Below are 17,459 nucleotides of genomic sequence, written 5' to 3'. Positions count from 1 at the left end.
ATTCAGCTCACTTCTTTTATGAAATCGGTTTCTATATGTGTATATTTGATTTTTGAGTCCATGTTATAAACATTGTGTGGTATGAATTTTGCTATATGGAGTAGGTTCAAAAGAAATATGGAAGAGACTATAAAAAGAGATGCTGCTTTTTGTTTTAATCCAGCATGCAAATTTACTGGAATTATTTAATACACTTGAAGATCAGAATTACAAGGAAGCCTTAGCTTGTTGCATTTATATATTTACCTTGACCCTATTTTAGATGAGGAAACCACATTATGAAATTCACATATTGGCGCACATTCATTCTTCTGTTGGCCTACTACTATTTATTAAATGGAATTTTACTAACAGAGAAATATTTAATTCATACTAACTATTTCAGGGTCTTATACTCATCTGGTATCTTTGCAAATGAAATCTTTTGTTGAAAGGATCATGATTACCTGATGGAAACAGTAATTTAAAAAGAATATTCTTTAGATTTCCCTGAAATTAAAAGTAGCACATTTGTTATTATCATCTTTTTTTTTCTAGACCATAATTATTCTCATCTGATAAAAGACAAACTACAGAGTAACTCTGAAAACTAAGAACAAGCTAACTAAGAGACAAGGAAAAGTTAATATGCCATATTAAAATTAAGAGACAACACAGACACATTTGAAAGGAAAACAGAAATGGGCAATTAGACATTTTACTTCATGTTTTTCTTCAGGACAATGTTTAGTTTTTTTTTTGTTTTTAGAAATAAGAAATTGACACAACTGTTGTAAGCTACCATTGCTTCTGATGGGTTATCAGATTTTTCATTTGCGCCATAAATATTTAAAAGGCAATATTTAAAAGGCACTTAATTCTGGATTAATTTATAAGCTGTTTTTCTTGCCTCAATTTCAGAATGATAAATCTAGTTGATATATTTACATTTGACAGAATAAAAAAATTATTTGCCAACACGTTTTAACTCTTCCTGTGATATATGGAGAGCTAAACAGATTTTTTTTTTAAAAGAGGAAAAATGTCCACTTAGAAATTCTTGAGAAACTCCAAACAGCGTTTTGCTTACCTGATTCGTTGCCTTTTGAGCGGTAGCTGTTGCTGATGATGGCCTATGATTTCCAGTCTTACAGCATCTTAAGTAACTTACTGCCATTTGGAAGCGTCTGCCGTTTTCTAAAACTCCCTCTGAACTAGTCAACGAGTCAAAAGAAAATGGCCTTTCTGCTATGTAATTAATATTTTTTTTGCATTGTCATTACTAGATTTCATTAAGCAATCTGATTCTGTAATTATTATTAATATTATTGTGCTGTTTTTACTTTTCAATTCATAAACCTTCTAGAAAATCACCATTTTTAGATTTATCAGTCAACCAGCCTATAGAACCTTGATACAGAATAACGCCAGTCAAGGTGGAACTTTCAGTAAGTATTTTGCTGTATAAAAGCCAAGATTCTAAAAAGCAAATAGAAATTGGTGTAACCCGTGTTTAATCCAAGTGTACTACAGTAAACTGACTTAGCTTCTCTTTTTTTTTCAAAGAGCTGACGCAAGTTGGACAGAGGGAGGTGTTGGGGCGAGGTGGTGGAGTTGATTGGCTTGTCCTGTTCACTCCCACTGGTCTTTAAATCATTGTCTAGTTCCCCAAAGGTTCATATAAGTCAACTCTGCTACATGCTTCTGCCATTTCAGACAATTCAGAAAAGACTGCCCAGGACTGGATAGATCATTAAGGTAAAGCTATTTTTACATGAATGTTTGCAGTGTTAAAAGAATGCTTACTTTTCTGTTTTATTGCATCGTTTACTCATTACAAATCAAAAAGCTTTTCTCATTTTAAAAAAGATCAGTTGACTCTGATTTCAGACATTGAAATTATTTACCCAGGTCCTGACTGCTCCCTCTTGTGCAGATAATTTTGTCTTTGAGCATAAAATTAGGACGGTGGATAATAGGAAAGGGAAACGTTGTGAAAATGGTAGGTTGCAAGTGGTTAGGTATTTATATTTTCTGGTTAATCACTGAACACACTGAAGAGTTGACATACTTTGTCTTAGGAGAAAATGTAAATATTTAGAAGTGTGTTCTCAATGTCACACCAAGAAAGCTTTCTTTATCTTGAAAAAGAAACACAAAAACTTAGACCGATGAACACTATCATCATGTGACCGCAGAGCTCAGAGTTGATAAGCATTTGGGCTGCGGCATCATCAGATGAAAAAGAAAAACAATTGTACTTTGTCTTGTCTTCTTAATTTCACCATTTCAGTGATGGAGTATTTCTAGAGCAAATTTAATAAAGTGAGAAATTGAACAGAACATAAGCATGGCTTTAGATTTTGCAGGACTGGAATTATCTAAAAGTAGAGCATATCTCAAATTACTAATTAGAATGGGGCGGGATCCCCAGTAGATTTTAGCATCCTTGTATTTTGGGCATCTGACAGAGAGCGTCTGGTGATGGTTTAATTAACTAAATTCCCAGGCAATAGCTAAACTAAGAGCGTTTGATAAAGCAGTTTAAAAATATTTGAACTGATGATATATTACATAGTCAGTTGGCTAAGAGGTTTTGTTTTCAACAAACTAAAGAATCTTAGGGGTGTCTTCTAGAAAGGATTGTCTTCGATGTTGCAGTTCAAAATCTTCTTGTTGTTCAGATTTGTACTTAGATAATGATTTGGGATTTTCTTGACAGTATTTACATTTGTATTCCTAGAAAGTACATCAGCAACATTATAGTTGTGAGAAACATAGTTTCGATGGCTAAACTCTTGAGTTTTCTTTAACTAGTTATACAGTATGTTTTAGGGGTCACCGAAACTATTATTTTTAATATTTGAGTTACTTTAATGAAGTTATCTTCATTATATATGTAACGGATAATAACATTATCCGTTACATAATGTAGACATTTTGGAATTTACTACGTCCACAATTCATGACAGGGTTAGTAAATGTCATGTATTAAAACATACAGCTGTCTCAGTTATCTAGGGCTGCTATAACAGAAAAACCACAAATGAGTGACTTTAACAAACAGAAATGTATTTTCTCACAGTGTAGAAGGCAAGAAATCCGAATTCAAGGTGTCAGCTCTAGGGGAAGGCTTTCTGGCTCCGTTGGTTCTGGAGGAAGGTGCTTGCTTCTTTTAGCTTCTGCTCCTGGGTGATCTTCATGTGGCTTAGTGTCTCTCCACCTCCCCCCCTCCCTTTTCTTGTTTAATCAGTTTTATATCTCAAAAGAGATTGACTTAAAACACAACCTACACTAATCCTGTCTTATTAACATAGTAAGGACAACTTGTTCCCAAATGAGATTGTAATCACAGGTTTAGGTTTAAGATTTACAACATATATTTTGGGGGGACATAATTCAATCCAAAACAACAGCATAAAGAATTTGCTGTATTAATGGTATACATGCTGTACTTTTCTGAAGAAACTACTGTTTTGGAAAATATGAACTAAAATTTATGTGGGAATTTATGTTTAAGATATGGTCTAGTTCTTTTAAGAACAGAGTTAGAAAGTCGGTAAGCAAAGTAGTATATTCTGATTTTTAAGAAATCCTTTATACTGATCAAATGGTTGGTTTAATTTTTATATTAGCAAGCATTCTTAGCAAAGGGAAAAGTCCTAGCATAGGGTCATTTATTATAACTTCTCTAGTTTTTCCTGGATATTATTTCTACTGTTATATCTGAATAGAGAAATGCAGGCAATAAAATATTAGCACCAGCAATGAGAAATAGTCAAGTAAGCATGATTCTGCTATTACGGGCAGTTTCTTTTCTAACATGTACCTCAGACTGAATGACAGTGATTGTTTTCATGGATGCTAATTTCTGTCGAAAATCATGCCACAGACTACTTAAGTCGCTTGATTACTGGTATATGGTTAGGATGGCATTGTTGAGGAAATTGTTTAAGAGAATTTAATATAAAGATAACATTAGGTTGATTTCATTGTCAAAGCTGTATTCATTTATCTAGGGTACATTTTGTATGGATTTAAATCAGTTCCTTAGAAACAAGATAGTTTAGCTTTTAGAAGTTAAATAACTAGCTACTTCCTACTTGCTCAACGCAAGGGTAAATGCAATGTGAGGCTATCTGCTACCATCCCTAGATTTCAGAGTGGATTTGTCAGTACTGGGTTGGCATGATCGATAGCGTTGCTATGAGTTGGAATTGATGTGATGGGGTTGGCATGAAAGACAAGACAAATAGCGATGGTGGGAATCTGATCTAGTAACGTTGTCTCCTTTTCACTTTCACTTATCAGGTAAAATAAATGTTTGCAGGAACTAGGAAAGGTCATAACTTTTGCCCCTTGACTCAGGGACAGTTTGGCTTTCCAGATTTAATGTCTTTGCTTGAAGTTGAACCACTAAGTAAAATTTGAGAAATGTACTTTTTTAAAAAAAATCTTTATTGTGCTTTAAGTGAAAGTTCACAAATCAAGTCAGTCTCTCATACAAAAATTTATATACACCTTGCTATGTATTCCTAGTTGCTCTCCCTTTAATGAGACAGCACACTCCTTCCCTCCACTCTCTCTTTTTGTGTCCATTCGGCCAGCTTCTGACCCCCTCTGCCCTCTTATCTCCTCTCCAGACAGGAGTTGCCCACATAGTCTCATGTGCCTACTTGATCGAAGAAGCTCACTCTTCACCAGTATCATTTTCTATTCCATAGTCCACTCCAATCCCTATCTGAAGAGTTGGCTTTGGGAATGGTAGAAATGTACTTTTTAGCTATTCTTCTATCTTGAATTTCTTAGGTACCTATTCAAAGCACAAGACATTAAAACATTTAATAATGAAAATTTGGATAAAATAAAGAATCATCTACTTGTGACATTTAGATGTCTCTTAGTAAATGTGGTGAAACTGGAAATCCTCTAATGACATGGTATTCTAAAAATCTTTCTTTCAAGTTTTGATTTTACATCTTCATGAATGACTGGATTGAATGAACAATTCAGTTGAACACTATACTGAATGTCTGAGGCAGAGCTCTCTGGAGAAGCAAAACCAGTAAAGTGTATAAGTATATATATATAGAGAGAGAGAGATTTATATCAAGGAAATTGTGCAGTTGGAGAGGCTGGAATGTCCCAGGTCTGTGGCTCAGGCTGGAGGCTTCTCCTTATTCACGTAGCCACAGGGGTTGGCAAACCCATGATCAGCAGGTCAGACAGCAGGGTTCTGGCTCACAGGGACTGACAACTCCCAAGATCAGCAAGCAAGACAGCAGGTAAGCTGCTAGCTCAAATCCCAAGAACTGGAGATCAGATGAACAGGAGCCAGCTGAAGGATCTAGAGCAAGCAAAAAGCCCACAAGCCTTGCCAGAAAGTCTGCTTATATCTGATGCAGGCCACACCCACAAGGAAAATCCTTTTCAACTAATTGGCTACTCACAGCAGATCCTATCATGGAGGTGATCACATTATATCAAATCTCATCATGGAAGTGATCACATCATCATCAATCTCGAAACTACATCAAAACTGCCAAACTGCTGAGAATCATGGCCCAGCCAAGCTGACACACAGTCTTAACGATCACATTGGAAATCCAGTTGGCTTTTGTAAGACTTCTTTGTATCACAGAGATACTTAACTTCATTGGGGAGAAAGGCTAGGCTACAGATGTCCTTTGAAACCAAATTGATTTTTCTTTTAGAAGAGTTTTGAATATTCTTTGTGCAGCAAAACTGTTCTGACAACTAAAGGGAATTTTTTCCATTTCATATTGAAGTATATTAAAAAGCTATAATATTAATACATACCTGTATGTATAATGGAAAGCATATAAAGTTGTATTGGTCTTAATAGAATTTAACACCAGGGGCTATGCTAAATGCTAGAGTCTACACACCAGGCACTAATCCCACCTTCATGAAGCTTTCAGCTTAGTGGAGGAGACAGTTATTTATCATACAATCACACAACTAAACATGTAATTATGAAGTGTGATAAATACCTTGACAGAAAGGACGTCAAGCTACGAGAGTACAAATGGGGGATCAGAAAAGCCTTTCTGACTAGGTGGCATTTAAAGATTTTCAGGTTGTTATTGTTAACATTGGGAGACACCTAGGTTAAGAATATGGGGAAGGGCATTCTAGGCAGAGGGAACATCATGAAAAAAGGCCATGAGGTGGCAAAGGGGAAATAAAAGAAGCGTAGTGTACTCAGTGAGTGAGGGGAGGTGTGATTCGATGTGGGACTCAATTGCTCAGTCTGGGTTAGGGTATGTACAGCCTTATAGCATATTAGGAAATTTGAGTTTATTTTTGAAACCCAAACCCAATGCCATTGAGCCAATTCCGACTCATAGTGACCCTATTGGCCAGAGTAGAACTGCCCCATAGAGTTTCCAAGGAGCGCCTGGTGGATCTGAACTGCCAAAGAGGTGTGAAAATCACTGTGAGGCTTTTAGCAGGGCAGTCATTTGGAATAACATAATTGTCTTGGACATAGAAGTGGGTGACTTTTAAATAAATGTTGAAAGAAGGACTGATAGGACTTGGAGATAGACTGGACAAGAGTAAGGGGTGGGAGTTAAGGACAGAGAATGGAAGGTGTCAAGACTGATGGTCAGGTTGCTGTGGTGAACAGTTGGGTAAATGGAAGTGCTATGTCCTAAGGTGGGAGCAACAGAAAAATCTATGCCTATGAAAATTATATTTTCTTTTTTTAAAGGTTTGTTTATTTATTTAAATCTAATGCCTTGGCTGGAGAAAATTTATTTTCTGCCACCTACAAAGCTTGCCTTTTTCCCATCTTTCTTTCTTTTTTTTATTGAACTTTAGATGAAGATTTACAGAACCAACTGGCTTCTCATTAAACATCTAGTACACGTTTTTTTATGGCATTGGTTAACCACCCATGACATGTCAACACTCTCCCTTCTTGACCTTGGGTTCCCTATTACCAACTTTCCTGTCCCCTCCTGCCTTCTAGCCCTTGCCCCTGGGCTGGTGTGCACCTTTAGTCTCATTTTATTTTATGGGCCTGTCTAATCTTTTGCTAAAGGGTGAACCTCAGGAATGACTTCATTACTAAGCTAAAAGTGTGTCCAGGGGCCATAGTCTTGGGGTTTCTCCAGTCTCTGTCAGTCCAGTAAGTCTGGTCATTTTTTGTGAGTTGGAATTTTGTTCTACATTTTTCTCCAACCCTGTCCAGGACCCTCTATTGTGATGCCTGTCAGAGCAGTCAGTGGTGGTAGCTGGGCACCATCTAGTTGTACTGGACTCAGTCTGGTGGGGGTTCTGGTAGTTGTGGTCCATTAGTCCTTTTGACTAATCTTTCCCTTGTGTCTTTAGTTTTCTTCATTGTCCTTTGCTCCTGAAGGGGTGGGACCAGTGGAGTATCTTAGATGGCCACTCACAGGCTTTTAAGACCCCAGGCAATACTCACCAAAGTAGAATATAGAATATTTTCTTTATAAACTGTTTATGCCAATTGAGCTAGATGTTCCCTGAGACCATGGTCCCCACAGCCCTCAGCCTAGTAATTCGGTCCCTCCGGGAGTTTGAATGTGTCTATGGAGCTTCCATGACCTTGCCCTAAATGAGTTGTGTTGGCTTCCCCAGTATTATGCACTGTCTTATCCTTCACCAAAGTTACCACTTATCTCTTGTCTATTTAGTGTTTTTCCATCCCTACCTGTCCCCTCCCTTGTAATCATCAAAGATTGCTTCTTTTTGTGTGTAAACCTTTTCATGAGTTTTTATAATAGTGGTCTCATACAATATTTGATTTTTTTGATTGACTTATTTTACCTAGCATAATGGCCTCCAAATTCATCTATGTTGTGAGATGCTTCACATATTCATCATTGTTCTTTATTGTTGAGTAGTACTCCATTGTGTGTATGTACCATAGTTTGTTTATCCATTTATCTGTTGATAGGCATCTAGGTTATTTCCATCTTTTTGCTATTGTGAACAATGCTGCAGGGAACATGGGTGTGCATACGTCTACTTGTGTAACGGCTCTTATTTCTCTAGGATATATTCCTAGGAGCGGAATTGTTGAATCACATTGTATTTCTATTTCTAGCTTTCTAAGGAACTGCCATATCATTTTCCAAAATGGTTGTACCATTTTGCATTCCCACCAGCAGTGCTGAAGAGTTCCAATCTCCCCTCAGCCTCTCCAGCATTTGTTATTTTCTGTTTTTTTTTTTTTTATTTGTGTCAGTATTGCCAGCGTGAGATGTTATCTTATTGTGGTTTTGAGTTGAGTTTCTCTAATGGCTAGTGATTGCAAGCATTTACTCATGTGTTGAAGATCAGGTGACCGTAGGAGGATGGATTTACATCTGAGTTCTCAGCTCTGTTCCATTGGTCAATGTATCTGTTGTTGTACCAGTACCAGGCTGTTCTGACTACAGTAACTGTGTAGTAGGTTCTGAGCTCAGGTAACGTGAATCCTCCTACTGTATTCTTCTTTTCAATAGTGCTTTACTTATCTGGGGCCTCTTCCCTTTCCGTATAAAGTTAATGATTACTTTTTCCAGCTCTTTAAAGAATGTTATTGGGATTTGGATTGGGACTGCATTGCATTTGTAGATTGCTTTGGGTAGAATTGTCATTTTCACAATGTCATGTCTACCTATCCATAAGCATGGTATGTTTTTCCATTTACATAGATCTGTTTTGGTTTCTTGCAGTGGTGTTTTGTAGTTTTCTTTGTATAGGTCTTTTACATCCCTGGTTAGATTTATCCCTAAGTATTTTATTTTTTTAGGGACTATTATAAATGGTATTGTTTTCCTGATTTACTCTTCATCGTTCTCTTTATTGTATAGAAATCCAGCTGATTTTTGTATGTTTGTCTTGTATTTTGCTACCCTGCTGAATCAATCTATTAGTTCAGTAGTTTTCTCATGGAGTCTTTTTGGTTTTCTATGTGTAGTATCATATCCTCTGCAAATAAAGACAGCTTTACATCTTTCTCACCAGTTTCTCACCACTTTATTTCTTTTCTTGCCTTATTTCTCTAGCTAAAACTTCCAGCACAGTGTTAAATAGGAGTGGTGATAAAGGGCATCTCGTCTTGTTCCTGTTCTCAAGGGGAATGTTTTCAGCCTCTCTCCCTTAAGAATGATGTTGACTGTTGATTTTGTATAGATGGCCTTTATAATGTTGAGGAATTTCTCTACTATACCTATATTATTGAGAGTTTTATCAGGAATAGGTGTTGGACTTTGTTGAATGCCTTTTCTGCATCAGTTGAGATGATCATATGATTCTATTTTTTTATGTAGTGGATTACATTGATTGATTTTCTAAAGTTGAACCATACTTGCATACCTGGTATGAATCCCACTTGGTTGTGGTATATTATTTTTTTGATATGATGCTGAATTTTATTAGCTAGAATTTTGTTGAGAATTTTTACATCTATATTCATGAGAGATATTGGTCTGTAATTTTCTTTTTTTGTGGTTTCTTTGCCTGGTTTTGGTATCAGGGTTATGCTGGCTTCATAGAATGAATTTGGAAGTTTCCCTTCCTTTTCTATGTCCTGAAATAGTTTGAATAGTACTGGCATAAACTCTTCTCTGAATGTTTGGTAGAATTCTACAGTGAAGACAGTTGGGCCAGGCTATTTTCAGTTGGAAGTTTCCTTTTTTTTTACCTTTTCAATCTTTTCTTTTATGGGTCTGTTCAGATTTTCAACACCATTTTATGATAGTTTGGGTACGTAGTGTGTTTCTAGAAATTTGTCCGTTTCCTGTAGGTTTTCAAATTTGCTGGAGTATAGTTTTTTATAATACTCTGTTATGATCCTTTTTATTTCAATTGGGTCTGTTGTAATGTCCCCCATTTCATTTTTTCTTTGGGTTATTTGCATCCTATCCTGTTTTTCTTTGGTCAGTTTGGCCACTGGCTTGTTGATTCTGTTGCTCCCTTTCGAAGAACCAACTTTTGGTTTTGTTGATTCTTCGTATTATTTTTCTATTCTCTACTTCATTTATTTCTGCTCCGATCTTTATTATTTCCTTTCTTCTGGTGGCTGCGGGCTTTTTTTTTTTTTTTTGCTGTTCTATTTCAATTTGTTTGAGTTGCTTAGCTAGTGTTTTGATTTTGTCTCTTCTTTTTTGACGTGTGCCTTTATTGCTATAAATTGACCTCTGAGCATTGCCTTTGCTCTGTCCCAAAGATTTTGGTATGATATGTTTTCATTCTTATTTGATTCTAGGAATTTTGTGATTGCATCTTTGATTCCTTCTATTACCCAGTGATTTGTAACCATAGTGTTATTCAGTTTCCATGTAATTGATTTTTTCTTTTTCTTTGCTCTTGTGTTGTTAATTCCTACTTTGATGGCATTGTGGTCAGAGAAGATACTTTGTATTATTTCAATGTTTTTGATTTTGGTAAATGTTGCTTTGTGGCCTAAGATGTGGAGAATATTCCATGTGCATTGGAAAAGAATGTATACTTAGCAGCTGTTGGGTGGAGTATTCTATATATGTCTGTGAGTTCAGATTGGCTGATTGTGGCCTTTAGATCTTCTGTGTCTTTGCTGAGTTTCTTTCTAGATGTTCTATCCTTTACCAAGAGTGTCGTGTTGAAGTCTCTTACTATTATTGTGGAACCGTCACTTTTTCTTTTCAGTGCTGCTAGAGTTTGTTTCATGTATTTTGGAGCCCTGTTATTGTATGCCTAGATATTTATTATGGTTGTGTCTTCATGATGTATCATCCCTTTAATCATTATATAATGCCCTTCTTTGTCTTTTATGTGGATTTGTTTTAAAGTCTATTTTATCTGAGATTAGTGTCGCTAATCCTTCTCTTTTCTGGTAGCTTTTTGCTTGATATATTTTTTCCATCCTTTGATTTGTAATAAATTTACGTCTTTGTTTTTAAGATGTGTCTATTTTTTTTTTTTCTATTGTAGACAGCATATTGATGGATCTTGTTTTTTTAATCCATTCTATCATTCTCTGTCTCTTTATGGGTCCATTTTGGCCATTTAAGTTCACTGTAATTATTGATAAGTATGAGTTTATTGCTGTCATTTTGTAGTGCTTTTTTTGGTGATGCTGGCTTTTTCTTTGTTCCTCTTAGTCTCCTGTGCTGAATTCCTTCTGTTTGTAGATTTTTTTTAATTTCTTTTGTTTTTGTAGATTTTGTTTTCACCAAGCCTATATTTTTTCTTCTTTATTTTGATGAGTAGGTATGTTAACTTTCTTTGTGGTTACCTTGAAATTTACCCTTATCTTCCTAGGTTTAAAAAAAAAAAAATATCACCTTGCCTTCCTTTCCATTAGAAAGTTCTATACCTAGACTGTTTATTCCCACTTTTATTGTTCTGACACTGTTGTCATTTACAGATTAACCACTTGGTTCCTGTTTGTAAATCTTTCAGTTTCAAATAGGCCTTGGGAGTTCATTTCCTAGGTTAGTATCTGGTTGGTGCGATCTTTAATCCTAGATTCAGGTTGTCATCTGATGTTGTTTGTTCTCAAACCAAGGGACTCCCTTTAATAATTCTTGTAAGTTTGGTTTGGTTTTTACATATTCCCTTAATTTCTGTTCATCTGGAATTGTCCTAATTTCACCATCGTATTTGAACAAGAGTTTTGCAGGATATATTATTCTTGGTTGGCAATTTTTTTCATTCAAGGTTTTATGTATGTCATCCCATTGCCTTCTCAGCTGCATGGTTTCTGGTGAGTAATCAGAGCTCAGTCTTATGTGACTTTTCATTTTTCTTGACCTGCTCTCAGGATTCTTCTTTTCGTCTTTGGTTTTAGCGAGTGTGATTATGATGCGTCTTCATTTTCTTTTGAGGTCTATCCTATATGGGATTTGTTGAGCTTCTTAGGTGGTCAGCTTTTCATCTTTCATGATATTAGGGAAGTTTTCTGTCAGCAAGTCTTCAATGATCCTCTCTGTGTTTGCGATTTTTTCTCCCTGTTCTGGAACTCCAATCACTCAAAAATTTTTGCTTTTGATTGTATCCCACATCATTCTCAGTGTTTCTTCATTTTTCTTCATTCTTTTCCTGATTTTTCCTCAAAGTGGTATCCAAGGATTTGTCTTCAATTTCACTGATCCTGTCTTCCATTGTTTCATACCTGTCCCCAGACTTTCTACGACACTGTCAATTTCTGAAATCTTGTTTATGTTTTAGATTTTAATTGTTGTTTTTGTATGATTTTTAGTTGTGAATTTATTTTGACACTTTGATCCACTGTTTTGCCTGTATTTTCTTGAATTCTTCCGTTGTCCTGTCTGTATTTTCCATGAATTCACCTATTTTCTCCTCATTTTTGTCTGCTTTTTGGTTCAACTCTTGGATAGCTCTGAATATTAGAGATTTGAATTCTCTGTCAGGTAGTTCCAGTGCCTTTTCTTCTATTGGAAAGTTATCTGGTGTTTTATTTTAGACACCTACTGGAGCCACCCTGTCCTGTTTTTTAATATGTTTTGATATTGTCTGCTGTCTTCGTGACATTCAGTAGTTATTTTCTTTGTTTATCGATTGTAGATTTCTTTGTTTTGTCCTGCTTTTTTTTGTTTTATTTGGATAGGTCTGAGCTGGCAGACTGTGCATTCTTTGTTGTTTGCTTGTCTGTGGGCACGATACTGTTCACCTACTTGTCCAATGGGCCAGTCACTCAGCTATGGTACAGCAGAGCAGGTCCAGCTGAAGAGGAGGGGCTGGGATGGATTGTTTGTGGAATGCGCTGGCGCCAACAGGCCTGGCCGGGAGGTCAGCACAGGGCAGGTTCTGGTAGTCTGTGCCTGTGCTGCTCAGGGGTGCAATGTTCAGTGTGCAGATAATCAGGAGGGAGGGAGGAGGTGGTGATGTGTGGAGCTATGTTGGTATAGGGAAGAAGAGAGAGAGGAGAGAGAGAAAAAAAATTGCTCAGGGAGCCTGCCATTTGAGTGGACAGACAAGAAACCTAAAAATGGAGGAAAACATAAAGGAAAAAAGAAAAAGAGAAAAACAAATAAACCAAACAAAAAAGGAAAACCCCCCAGGAATCTTACTGGCAACTGACAACTGAGGAAGTGGCTCCCAGGCCTTGGGACACAGCCTGTCTAGAAGGGATGGAGATGGCACACAGCATCAGATTTTCAGAAGACAGGAAAAGAAGGAAAGTAGAGAGAGATGAGAAACAGATAAATCAAGAAAAACAAAAGAAAAAGAGAAGATAAATAAAGAAATAAATAAAATAGAAACGCCCTCAGGGATCCTACCGACTGGAGAAATGTTTCCCAGGCCTCAGAGTACAGCCTGTCTAGACTGGGCAGAGACGGGACACATCACCAGGTAGTCAAGAGACAGGAAAAGAAGGAAAATAGAGAGAAGAGAAACTGAAAAATGAAGAAAAAGAAACAGGAAAACATAATAATAAAAATTAAATTAAAAAAAAGAAAGAAATGCCCCCAGAGATCCCACTGGCCTGACTGCAGAGTCCGGGGAAGTGGCTCCCATTGGAATGGAGAGATGGAAAACCTAAAAATAAAGGAAAACATACAGGAAAAAAAGAAAAAGAGAAAAATAAATAAATAAACATTTAAATTAGAAAAAGAAAAACCCCCAGGGATTCCACTGGTAACTGACAACTGGGGAAGTGGCTCCCAGGCCTTGGGACACAGCCTGTCTAGAAGGGGAGGAGATGGCACACAGCACCAGGTATTCAGGAGACAGAAAAAGAAGGTAAGTAGAGAGAGACAAGAAACCAAGAAAAATGAAGAAAAACAAAAAGGAAAAGAAAAAAGCCCCAGAGATCCCACCAACGTGGCAGTGTGGACTGGGAAAGCAGTTCCCCAGCCAGGCGGAGCTTCACAGCCTGTCAAGAAGAAGCAAAGATGGCACATGGAGCCAGTTGTTCCAGAAAAAGGAGGGGGAGGAAGGGAAAGACAGGGAAGAAATGAAAAGAGGCTGAAAAAAGCAACACCAGCAACAAAGAAATGGTGGGGTGAATCTGAGAGGCATGGAGCTGGCACCTCCTGACTGAGTGACCACAGCCCACTGGGAAGTGGCAGAGGCCAAGAAGGGTGGGGAGGTGGGAAGGTGTGTACTGCTGGTTACACGGTGCTCTGTCTCTTGCTGGGAGCTCCACGAAGCTGCTTTCCTGTACTCCCTGTCTGCCAATCTCTGACAGGAATCCAAGATGGCGAATTCGTGCTTCATTAACTGATAAAGGACCTCTGCTCCATTTCTCTCCTTCTCTCTGGTCTCTGTCAGTTTCTTATTCCATTCACTGCTTGGCTGAGTTCTTTACCTCTTCATTTGATACTTAGGGTTCCAGCATTAACGTTTGTTTCTGTTTTACTTAGTTTTTTAGGTCTTTGCTGTGGAGGAACGGCATGGTGCTTCTGTCTATAGCTCCATGTTAGCTCCACCTCCTGAAAATTATATTTTCAATCACGATGTTTGCCAGTATCTTTTTTTGTCTCTGCTAGCCATTCAGAGATTCATTATTCAATAAGTATTCAGAGAAAGAGTAAAAGTCTTATGTCTCAGTTTCCTTAGTTTTGAAGGGGCACGTATCATGAGCTCTGGTGGTGCAGTGGTTAAGAGCTCAGCTGCTAACCAAAAGGTCAGCAGTTTGAATCTACTAGCCACCTCTTGAAAACCCTGCAGGGCAGTTTTACTCCGTCCTATAGGGTCACTATGAGTTGGAATCAACTTGACAGCAACGGGTTTGGTTTTTTGGTTTTTTAATCATGCTTGCAATGTTTGTGAGAGTTTTGAAAAGTGCAAAATCCTCTTTTACAAGAGTCTATGGTAAATTCTATGCAAGTATAGATATGTATATAAATACTACACAAGTTTTGTAGATAAAGACAGCAATTGGATTCTGATTATTGGAAGAAAGCAAAGGTATTTAAAATCTCTGAGGGCCCCTACAAGCCAAACTTCGACACACACAATCTCATTTAAACCCTTACAGTACTGCTTTATGGTAAATGATATTACCCTCATATTGTGAATGGGAAGGTGAAAAAGTCAGAAGTTAGTTAATTTGACCAGGAGGAAAAGTCAAACTGTGATATATTTTGAAAGAACAAAACCAAAAAACCCTGATGAACAATAACAGTGTCATCAACAAATAGAAATTTTGAAGAATTCTGAGAAGCCAGAAAGCAGATAGGATTGGAAAAACTGAGAAGGAGAAAAGGAACCTAGAGCTTGAGAGGCCAGGATGAGAATGCTTCTCCCAGAGGAAGCCTTGCAGCTCAAAGCTAAGTCAATGCCTACGAAGAGGAGGCATGGACTACAGGCTACCAGTTACCAGGTGTTTACCAAGGAAGCTCAGTTTGGACATCTTGGTTCATTTGGGATGCTGCTTTTGCCCATAGACTAAGTTTGTGATCTAGTTTGTTAAGAAAGCCTAAGGAGGGATCCTACAGTAGATACGAGGGCATCTACAAAGGAGAGATAACAAGCAGGGGAATTCGTTAAAGCATTTTACCTCCAGAGCAACCTGTCCTAATAATGCCAGCTGTGTACAGGAGTGGGATCCTCCTGGGTGCTCCTCACACATACAAGCTACAGAGAAGTCACCTACCCAGAACCTACAAGGAAGCAACCCCTCAATGAAACGGGCCTACGCCACTTCAAAGAAACCCTGCACCAGCCTCTAAGTTAACCAGCAGACTTGTTCATTCACTAAGAATTTAAGGAAAGCCCAACTGCATTAATGAGAAGGACCAAGATGAACAAACAGAATAACTAATTCCAGAATAAACACATAATTTAGGGAACAAAAGGGATCTTTTAAAAACTTCCAATTGGTATCTATGGAGAGATTTCAGAAAATATTGTATCCATAAAACAAAACAAGTAAAAAAAAAAAAAAAAGACCTGATAAAAGAGCAAAAAATAAGAACAAATTCTTAGAAATTAAAAAATGATTGATGAAAATAATAAAAGTATGATTGAGGAAATAAAAAACTTGATTGATGAAAAATTGGTTGAAAATAAAATAAATAAAGTTGAAGACCAAATTGGTTATTTTGGACATAGCATTAAGGATATATCTCTGAGCACTGAGAAATAAGACAAAGAGGGAAATAGAATGGAAAGTTTAGCAATATGGATCAAGAGGTTCAATACTTAACTAATACAAGTTTTAGTAGGAATAAACTCAGGGAAGAAAATAGGTTTTAAAAATAGTAGAACATTTTTCTGAGCAAAAGAAAGACGCAAGTCTTTTGATTGACTGGTCCCTCCACATACTAAGCAGAATATTTTCAAAACTATTCACTTCTAGTCATATCTTGGTGAGATTTCAGATAAGGATGTGGAGAAAATTTCTAAAATATATCAGATTTAAAAATGGAATACTGGTAACTTATCCACAAAGAAACCAAAGTCAGACTTTTCAGTGGAAGCTAGAAGTCAAGGAACCAATGTCTTCAAAGTTCTAAGGGAAATTGATTTTGAATCTACAGTTCAAACAATCAACAAAGTTTAAGGACAAAATAAAGATATTTTCTAACATGAAAGAACTCAAATTCTGTTCACAAGAATAGGCACATTGTGTGAAAAAAATTACTCAAGGCAGAATTTCAACACAATGCAAAATGAAGACAGAAGATGGCATGGCATTCAGGAGACACTGGCAGCTGACTGAGACCCTCGAGGATGGAGGAGAAAGCTATTCGGAAAGTAAAAGAACATGGAAAATACACTTTCAAAGTTTTAGTAACATAGGATTACATTTCATTTATAAGGTAGACAAATACACTACTTGGTTCTTCCAGGCATACTATTTACAATCATAATGTTGTAAATGCTGATTATTGATTTTCAGTGTTTGGAAACAACTTATAGACAAATGTTGAGAGACTTAATCATTTTACACAGCAGAGTGGAAATATTACGAATTTCAAAATCGTACAAGTGTTTCTATAAAATAAGTGGGAAATGTAGGAGAAGGAGAGGTAGAAAGACGTATACTAATTTTCATATCTTTCATAGATACCAGTCCAGAGCTGATAAATTGAATTCAGAGAGGTTTTAGTGAATTATTTAACATTAAAATGGAAATATCAGGAGAACTAAAAACCTTTGGTGGTGCAAAATGTTAACACACTCACCTGCTAACTGAAGAGGTTTGAGTCCACCCAAAGGCATCTTGGAAGAAAGTCCTCGCAGTCTACTTTCAAAAACTCAGCTATTAAAAACCCTGTGCAGCATAAGTCTGCTCTGACCCACATGGGGTGGCCGTGAGTTAGAGTTGAATGGACAGCAGCTAGTGAGGGTGGTGCTAGGAAGTGAGGAGGGTACTGTGTGGTGGGTGAGTAAAACCTTTGTGCTCATTTAATATGAGCCTTTATTTTTTTTTAACCATATATATTCTTATTTCTCTGGTAGCTTTAGCGATTTTTTCTCTTTATCTCTGATGACATGTACTTTCACTACCTCATGTCGATGAATAGATTCATTTTTATTCCTTCTGT

At 37.0% G+C, this 17,459-nt stretch overlaps 1 protein-coding gene across 3 annotated transcripts in view; it reads left to right on the top strand.

Annotated features, from left to right (window-relative positions):
* SLC38A4 (solute carrier family 38 member 4) overlaps positions 1-17,459 on the top strand; it is a 92,793-nt gene that overhangs the window by 40,717 nt on the left and 34,617 nt on the right. For 2 of the 3 annotated variants that reach the window (XM_049882912.1, XM_049882910.1), the window contains exon 1: positions 1,547-1,737. The exons of the other annotated variant lie outside the window; for it this stretch is intronic. The gene's annotated coding sequence lies outside the window, so the exon portion shown is untranslated. Of the gene's footprint in view, positions 1-1,546; positions 1,738-17,459 lie in introns of those variants that run through there. 3 annotated transcript variants of the gene reach the window in all.

Source organism: Elephas maximus, chromosome 4 (assembly GCF_024166365.1).
Source record: "Elephas maximus indicus isolate mEleMax1 chromosome 4, mEleMax1 primary haplotype, whole genome shotgun sequence".
NCBI classification, from domain to species: domain Eukaryota; kingdom Metazoa; phylum Chordata; class Mammalia; order Proboscidea; family Elephantidae; genus Elephas; species Elephas maximus.
This window is presented reverse-complemented; position numbering and strand designations above follow the sequence as displayed.